General features: G+C 39.8%; 1 long non-coding RNA gene across 1 annotated transcript; it reads right to left on the minus strand.

The window, feature by feature from the left end:
• Positions 1–2,252: 2,252 nt before the first annotated feature.
• LOC138970290 (uncharacterized) lies at positions 2,253–5,276 on the minus strand. The gene is made up of 3 exons (XR_011456873.1): positions 5,151–5,276; positions 4,808–4,829; positions 2,253–2,487 (listed from the first exon to the last, which is right to left on the minus strand). It is a non-coding gene; the product is annotated as an uncharacterized lncRNA (long non-coding RNA).
• Between the last annotated feature and the right edge of the window lie 4,395 nt (positions 5,277–9,671).

Genomic DNA, 9,671 nt, shown 5'->3' on the forward strand with positions numbered 1-9,671 from the left:
AGGTCGACTCAACTTTTCAGTCGGCTGGTCAAGCCGTCTAGAGGAGAAAAATGCATGAAGCAGTTAAAGTTTATGATGCGTTGAGTAGTGGCCTGGGTGTCTGATGCGTTTCAGCAGAAGTGCGGCAGCTGGTATTATCATTTTGAACACAAAGCCATGACGTTCCCTACACAAGGCTTTGATAACGAACGGATAAGGGGCGTAACTCCTTAGTCATATTACAGTTGAAAATTCAAAGCGGGTCGGCTTCACTCAATTTCTTGGCATCAGAGGCTTGACATAAATTAGGAAAACAAATGGTTGGACCCATCATGGACCAACTAAAACGCTGTAGGGCAGAATTAATATTTTGATGGTATTTTTCAACGTTCTCAGCGTCACTGCAGGAAGTTTCGATTCATTCAAAGATGCAAAGATTTTCGTTGTTGATACAAAGGGACTTGACTCTCACTTTTTGCACGCTGAGAACGCCACTTCCTGCAGTGACGCTGAGAACGTTGAAAAATACCATCGAAATATTAATTCTGCCCTACAGCGTTTTAGTTGGTCCATGATGGGTCCAACCATTTGTTTTCCTAATTTATGTCAAGCCTCTGATGGCAAGAAATTGAGTGAAGCCGACCCGCTTTGAATTTTCAACTGTAATATGACTATGGAGTTACGCCCCTTATCCGTTCGTTATCAAAGCCATGTGTAGGGAACGTCATGGCTTTGAGTTCAAAATGCTGGTATTATATGATCGACACTTCCAAACCGGCGCGACCAGCGAAACGAAATGCTGTTGTCCTCTTAACCGCTGTACTAGCGACACGTGCGTGTTCCTCCGCCGAGTGTCTTGCGCAACCACGAAAATGCCAACCATATGAATGTGGTAGCCCTTCTTACTCTCTCTATTAGCAGATGAAACATGCCACAAAGTATTCGTCACTGCATCATTCTTTTGCACAATCTCCGGGAACTGTTTACCGATTTCCGTTGCATCACTCACGGCAATAAAGCAAAGTAAATCAGTTGCTTTTGCTACGCTTGCTACTTTAATGATGAGAAGCGCTCTACATGCATACGACATGTGCAATAGAGTAAGTGAGAGTTATGTGGAACCAATCTCCTGGCACCTGACAGAATATACATGCATTGAAATGAACAAGCGACATTCATCCTCATTTGTTATGCTACTTTCGGTTATCTTTAAAAAAAAATTGTTTAAAAGCTTTGACCGTCTTTGACTATTGGGAAGAGCTGCATGCTACTTTATGACTTTCTTCAAAGAAAACTCAGATAGTTTTTGTCGTTTTCGTTTCATCTTTTCAATCTTCTTGACAGATTGCATCCAGTCTGTGGAGATTCCTGGGAACATCTTTTACTTTACTTCTCGGCTTTGTTCAACGAAAGCTTTGACCGTCTTTCTCTACTAGGAACAGCTGCTCATTTCACAAAAAGTTGTCATCGTCTTTTGCCTTTTCGTTTTATATGTCGACCTTCTTCTTGACGGATTGAATGAACGAGAACACGTCTGTGGAGATTTCTGTGGAATATATTTTACTTTACGTCTAGGTTTTCTTCAAAGAAAGCTTTGACCGTCATTGGCGTTTTCGTTTCATCTTGTCGACCTTCTTCTTGACGAATTGCAGGAACCACATCAAATCCGTGGAGGCCTAAAGAACAATCTGCTACTTTTCGGTTTTCTTCAAAGAAAGCTTTAACGTCTTTGTCGTTTTCGTTCCATCTTGTCGACCTTCTTCTTGACGAATTGCAGGAACGTGATCAGATCTGAGGAGACGACAAGGAAGAGCACAACGGCAAGGATGATGATAGCGATGCTGCCCACGGCCTGTGCGGAGGGTCGTTCGTCCCTGGCGGAGGTCTTCGCGCGTCTGCTGGAGGACAGACTGGTGGTGTCCACCTGCAGTTTCCGTTTGATGTTCTGTAATCCAAAATTCAGATACAATACAATACAACACAATATAATACAATACAAAAGAATACAATACAATACAATACGATAATACGTGTGTGTGTGTGTGTGTGTTTGTGTGTGTGTGTGTGTGCGTGCGTGTGTGTGTTTGATGTTCTGTTATCGAAAAACCAGATACAAAACAATACAACACGATACTACTTTATTATCTCAAAAGAGAACTTACATCGTGGCTGCGAACACATAATAACATTATAACACATGAATATAAACAACAATCACACACACACGGTGTGTTAACATTAACAAAAACAATAACAAATAAAATTACCGCTGTAAAATTCAGCACAGCTTCCTCTGATAGGTTGACAACAGACGGCGGCTCTGTGATGTTACAGGTGTACACAATTAATGTTCTGCCCACGACAGGTGGGTACGTTCTCTCTTCAACTGTGGTGGTTTCCATGGTAACTGTTGTAGGTTCTGTGGTTAGCATTGTCGTTTCTGTCGGTGCCTGTGTTGTTTCTGCGACCTCAGTTGTAGTGAGTTCTTCCTTGCAAGGTGGCGAAAACCTGTTGGATTCGGGAACAACAAGTCAAGATAGACTTTATATACTATTATAACTTAAGCCTTTTCGGCAAATCAGTTGAACTTCAAGGTTAAGATTGTTTGGGGAGATTTTTGTTTCGTAGAGAAGGAGCAAACAGAAACTGGCACTTAAAGCAAGGCAGTTAAGGCAGATAAACAGAATGCTGTCTTCTATATTTCAGTTCAGATAAAAAGATGGGCGCAATTGTTTAGCGGTAGGGACTTTAGGCTTTAAGGTTCAGGTTCCAGATCATAGATCTGTACTCCCTTTAATCCCGTGACTATCTTTTGTCATTTAAGCCCTAGTTTGCTTGGTATTTTTGTTGTTGTTTTATCCCAGTTATTTGTATGCTTGTAAAATGTTTGCTCGTTTGTTTTAGAATGCTGGGACTTGCGCTATAGAAAAGCAATTTATCATCATCATCATTATTTAAGTTATTGAGACATCCCAGTGCACTGAGGGATTTATAGAGCAAATCGAGAAAATTCATTATTGAACAAAGCGCATAGCGCTGAGTTCAATAATTATTTTCGAGATTTGCTCTATAAATCCCTTAGTGCACTGGGATTGTTTCAATACGATATTGTCGGTACCGCCAGAGAAAAGAGAAGATACAACACGCACATTTTGCTACGCGCATTTGAATAGCCATAACTGTGTGGTCAGGTCGTAGAAGATCTACTTTTGTGTGGGCTGTCTCAAGTGTGTCGTGCTTTCATCACACGCAAACTCTTGTTTTAATTTCTGTTGGTAAATTCCTGTGTAGCGTTAAGCTAAACAGTGATGATCTTTCAGAGAGACCTCATTTGAACTCGGAGAAAGGACTGTGTTCATAGTTATTTGCGATTCGAAACCTCAAGTCGAGCTTCGACGGATTGACTGTGCAGAGTGACTCCCCTTGAATTGGCTAACCCCCCCAGGTCGACGGTTAGCACATTTTCAAAATAAATGTGGCATGTTTCTCGTGTGGTATCTTCACTCATCGGGGAGTCTGGTACTATATATGAACGGTAAGAATGCTCTGAACTCTACACGTATTATATCCCCATCGTGTGTTTGTTCACATTTGCCCAACATGTTAATTTGCTGCGGGGTTTATGTCGTCTGCTAGGCGGCTGGGGCAATCGAACCACTGAACTGCAGTCTCATTTCAAAAACAAAAATTGCTCGTCTGCACGCATGAGGCAGACTGGTAATAAGTTTTACACATGGTAAGAACGTTCTTAACCCTACACGTTTTCGATTCCGATTGTGGTTGCCTTGAACTAATAATTCGGAAACCATTCATTTACTGAACTGATGCAGTCGTATTTCAGTGTAGTCTACTATAACAGAGTCGACTTTCAAATGCTGGTTTAGCTGGTACGTTATCGGAATAACACTTGTGTTTTCTGTTTGCCGCTGGGAATTTTATACTAACTCATCATTTGGTAATGTGGTTAATAAGCTACATGCCACTAACACGGCATATGAGAAGAATCTTTGCAAGTCAAAACAAGAAGAGACCATTGTGGAAGAAACACAGCCGCTTCTATTTTTAGATCAGTGGGATTCACTGTGGCACAGGCGCCTGCGATCTGTCAGAAAATAACCACTTCTGCTTTGAGCCGCAGGAAATTTATGGTTATGTTTTGGTAAAGTGGAGAATGTTAGCTACATGTCATTAATTAATTCTGAGGATGAGAGTACAGTCTCGCTTTAGCAAAGGGCGTAAGAATACTCTCTGTGGAAAAGTTAGCGCATTTCAAGAGTGCGCTAACAGATTTAAGCGCATCGCCATCAGCCAATCAACTGGTTCACATCAGTAGTGTGACACCAGTACTTACTGACAATTATCATTATTATTATCATTATTATTATCATTATTATTATCATTATCATTATCATTATTATTAAAGAAGTTATCAACAGGACACCACTCAGCATCCAACCTCCCAAAACGAATATATCTGCCTAAAATATGTGTGTGGGGGGGGGGGGGGGGGGGGCATAATACGCTCAAAAGCACACTCGTGCAAACATCAAGAAAACATGAGTGCACGTGGGTGGTGCAACCTAAAAACGTACGCTTAAAAGGTGAAGCTAAGGGTAAGGTAATTTCCAAGAATATATAAAGCATGCAAGCTTTTCATACCACTGAGTAGGATAATGGTTTTCAGCATTGCTGGAATAAACTCAGGCTGTGAATAGCTGCTTCACTTTCAACGATTGATAGTATTAGTTTACACACAATATTTCTTTTTTACCCAATAAATATATCTTAAAACCAGTTTTTACGGACTTGCAGGCTATTCAATACTTACTCTGTTTTACCAACAGGCGACGCTAGAACAGAAATTGAAAGGAAAAGTATTCAGTAACATGTCGTCCACAACAAAGGCAATGTATATTGTATCTTCCGGTATAGATCAATGTAACGAAAAACATTAGAGCTCCCACGAGAATATCAATTCGTTTGAAGATTGCTGATTCTACAAATCGCAACAAGAGTATGGTACAGTATCTGTAGTACAAGTTAAAACCTAAATGACAAGAAGAGATATCTGGACACACACACACACACACACACACACACACACACACACACACACACACACACACACACACACACACACACACACACACAGAGCAAGAAATCAAACTTACCCGGATATCCTTGGCAAATAAAGTAGAAGCTGATGCCTCCAATCGACATACCATTGAGTCCTGTTTCGCCATCAGTATTTGTCATAATTCTAGCCACTGTATCGTGGAAAGATGGTTCGCGGCTAAGCCACACAGTGTTTCGTATCGGGGCTCCGTTTCCCCATAGAAACATCTCTCCTGTTTGAATAAATGTGTATCACTCAATAACTCAATCAATCATTGACCAAATAATACACCGATAGATCACTCGAAAAATCAGTCTCGATTTTGTGTATGGCATTGTATTGACTTGGAAACTTTGCTGCTAAAAGTATCTTATCTGGCAGTATCTTGATTTTTATTTCAGCACAAACAGCGTTAATGTCTTAACTTTCGAGTAATTATTGTCAGTCGTTTATTTGTTTGCTATTTTGTTTGTTTGTTCGTGTAGATACCGTTCGTTTTTTTTCTTCTGTTGTCTATTTCACTCCACCTCCCTTCCTTGCTTTTATCTATTTCACTCCCCCTCCCGCTCCCTTCCTTTCTGTCTCTGTCTGTCTGTCTGACTCTCTCTGGCTCTTTCTCTCTGGCTCTTTCTCTCTGGCTCTCTGAATTGTAATGCATGTATTAAATTTTCATACACAAGAAACCTCACGCTTTTGACTGCAAAATATCTGTGTACATGTTTGAAATACCTCCTTTTGGTACTGTGGCGTCAACCCAAAACTGATCGCTGCGGTAGTTTCTCGCAACGAATTTTCCGACGTCATTGAAGTGTGTGTCAAGACTGGCCAGTGTGACGTCACCCAGCTGACGTAAGCATGCCTCTCGGGACCAATGGAATCCTAAGCTCTGGGTGCGGGAAAACCCGAACAGCTTCCCTGGTGTTCTGAGTGTTCGCCACTCTAGAATTATTTCTGAAAACATGCAAGCATAAATTATTTGGGTATTTTTTGCGGTTGTTGTCGTTTTTGTGTGTTGTTGTTGATGGTGTCGTTGTTGTTGTTTTTGTTGTGTGGTTGCTGTTGTTGTCGAATTTAGTTTTGTTGTTGTTGTAGTTGTTTTTTTGTTTGTTTTTTTGTTGTTGTTGTTTTCGTTGTTGTTATGGTTGTTGTTGTTGTTGGAAGCTGATGTTTAGCATGTATGCTAGTGGAAGGATGCTCTGATTCCATGTAAAGCTTGTAAGGATCTACGATGACTTCAAACATGGTCTGCAAGGGAAAAAAGGTATCTGGAAGTAAAGCATAATGCCATTTTCATAAACACAGCATTATGGTTCATCAAAATGTAAGGCGTACATATGAATGAGTATGCCAACAACAGCAGACTGAGAATAATGAAGGCCTCACATTCGCGCATACAACGAGACGAAGACATATACATACACAGACTCAGACGGACAGACAGACAGGCAGGCATTCACACACGGACTAACGAACGGACGCTCTCATCATCATCAGACATACGCAAATACACGCTCGCACGCTTGCACAGACACACACACACACACACACACACACACACACACACACACACACTAACATACACACACTAACATACACTAACACGCGCACTGATGCACGCTCGCACTCACACTAACACACACACACACTCACGCACGCACGCACGTACGCACACACACACACACACACACACACACACACACACACACACACACACACACACACACAGATACTTATTCAGACAATCGATCAATGCGCAAGCGGGAAAGTTGTTTATTACTATGCATTGAACAGAACTCCCTAACGTTAAAAAAACAATATATCTACTTTCGGACTATTTTCTTTTATGGAGCAAGGGAGATAATGGCAGACAAGGATTCATGACAGCCTACCTGGTACTCGTTCGCAGATGAAGTACTTCGGGCGGTTGTAGGCTGCAGTCCCAGAGAGTACAGTTGTACCATTTTTGTTTTTCAGTCTCGCTACGAAATCATCGGTGTCCGGGCGAAATTCTGACCACACATCGGAATCCATACTCTGGCCATCTCCCCACAGAAATTCTGCACCTGCATTTACAATAAAGTTGGTCACATACATGTTTGTATTTTTAAAGCCAGAAGGGGAACTTTACTGGAACAAAAAAACAAGTCGCGTAAGGCGAAATTACTACATTTAGTCAAGCTGTGGAACTCACAGAATGAAATTGAACGTAGTCCGCCGCTAGTGCAAAAGGCAGTGAAAGTGACGAGCCTGTTTGGCGCGGTAGCGGTTGCGCTGTGCTTCATAGGAACCAACAAGGAATAAGATGAAAGTGTTTTTAAATTGATTTCGAAAATTTAATTTTGATCATAATTTTTGATTTTTTTAATTTTCAGAGCTTGTTTTTAATCCAAATATAACATATTTATATGTTTTTGGAATCAGACAATGATGAAGAATAAGATGAACGTAAATTTGGATCGTTTTATAAAACATTTAATTTTTTTACAATTTTCAAAGTCATTAATTAATTTTTAAGCCACCAAGCTGAAATGCAATACCGAAGTCAGGCATTCGTCGAAGATTGCTTGGCCAAAATTTCAATCAATTTGATTGAAAAATGAGGGTGTGACAGTGCCGCCTCAACTTTTACAAAAAGCCGGATATGACGTCATCAAAGACATTTATCGAAAAAATGAAAAAAAAAAACCATCCGGGGATATCATACCCAGGAACTCTCATGTCAAATTTCATAAAGATCGGTCCAGTAGTTTAGTCTGAATCGCTCTACACACACACACACACCCACACACACATACACACACACATACACCACGACCCTCGTCTCGATTCCCCCTCTATGTTAAAACATATAGTCAAAACTTGACTAAATGTAAAAAGACAAAAAATGTTCCTGTGTGCCGGTTCCATCGGGCGAACGTGTCAATATGAACAAGGTTTTATACATATCTGTCTGTACAGTACATCAATTGTACACATTTTCATCTTACCTGTTTCGAAAAGAACCCTTCTCTTCTCCACCCCCTCCGTTTAAAACAAATATAGATTTCAAAAGCTCTACACATAACTTCTGTTTAGATTATATCATACTGCATGATCCTATGTTAACAATTCTGCAAAACCAACCTTACTTCCAGGCTTGCAGAGGAATGAACGACTCTTGCCTTGTCAGAGTTTTGTGTGTGTGTGTGTGTGTGTGTGTGTGTGTGTGTGTGTGTGTGTGTTGATTTAGTGTTTGCTTGTTAATTAGTCAGTGTATTTGTTTGTTTGTGTGTGAAAAAAAATTCATTTTTTGCTTATTTGTTTGTTTTGTTCGTTCGTTTTTATATTTAGTCAAGTTTTGACTAAATATTTTAACATCGAGGGGGAATCGAAACGAGGGTCGTGGTGTATGTGCGTGTGTTGTGTGTGTGTGTGTGTGTGTGTGTGTGTGTGTGTAGAGCGATTCAGACTAAACTACTGGACCGATCTTTATGAAATTTGACATGAGAGTTCCTGGGTATGAAATCCCCGAACGTTTGTTTTCATTTTTTTGATAAATGTCTTTGATGACGTCATATCCGGCTTTTCGTGAAAGTTGAGGCGGCACTGTCACGCCCTCATTTTTTAACCAAATTGGTTGAAAATTTGGTCAAGTAATCTTCGACGAAGCCCGGACTTCGGTATTGCATTTCAGCTTGGTGGCTTAAAAATCAATTAATGACTTTGGTCATTAAAAATCTGAAAATTGTAAAAAAAAATAAAAATTTATCAAACGATCCAAATTTACGTTTATCTTATTTTCCATTATTTGCTGATTCCAAAAACATATAAATATGTTATATTCGGATTAAAAACAAGCTCTGAAAATTAAATATATAAAAATTATTATCAAAATTAAATTGTCGAAATCAGTTTAAAAACACTTTCATCTTATTCCTTGTCGGTTCCTGATTCCAAAAACATATAGATATGATATGTTTGTATTAAAAACACGCTCAGAAAGTTAAAACAAAGAGAGGTACAGAAAAGCGTGCTATCCTTCTTAGCGCAACTACTACCCCACTCTTCTTGTCAATTTTACTGCCTTTGACATGAGCGGTGGACTGACGATGCTACGAGTATACGGTCTTGCTGAAAAATGGCATTGCGTTCAGTTTCATTCTGTGAGTTCGACAGCTACTTGACTAAATATTGTATTTTCGCCTTACGCGACTTGTTCTTCTTTTTTTCTCGTTTTTTTCATGAATTTTTAAGTCTGGTTTTTACAGTTTATTTTAAATTTGTTTAATATATTTAATTTTGTGTCAAGTGTTTGATTGTCTGATTGCTCTGTTCGCTTGTGTGTCAGTATGTGCTTCCTGCTTTTTACATTTAGTAAAGTTTTGACTAAATGTTTTAACATAGAGGGGGGAATCGAGACGAGGGTCGTGGTGTATGTGTGTCTGTCTGTCTGTCTGTTTGTCTGTCTGTGTGTGTGTGTAGAGCGATTCAGACTAAACTACTGGACCGATCTTTATGAAATTTGACATGAGAGTTCCTGGGTATGATATCCTCAGACTTTTTTTATTTTTTTGATAAATGTCTTTGATGACGTCAT

This window comes from Littorina saxatilis, linkage group LG7 (genome assembly GCF_037325665.1).
Source record: "Littorina saxatilis isolate snail1 linkage group LG7, US_GU_Lsax_2.0, whole genome shotgun sequence".
In the NCBI taxonomy this organism is placed as follows: domain Eukaryota; kingdom Metazoa; phylum Mollusca; class Gastropoda; order Littorinimorpha; family Littorinidae; genus Littorina; species Littorina saxatilis.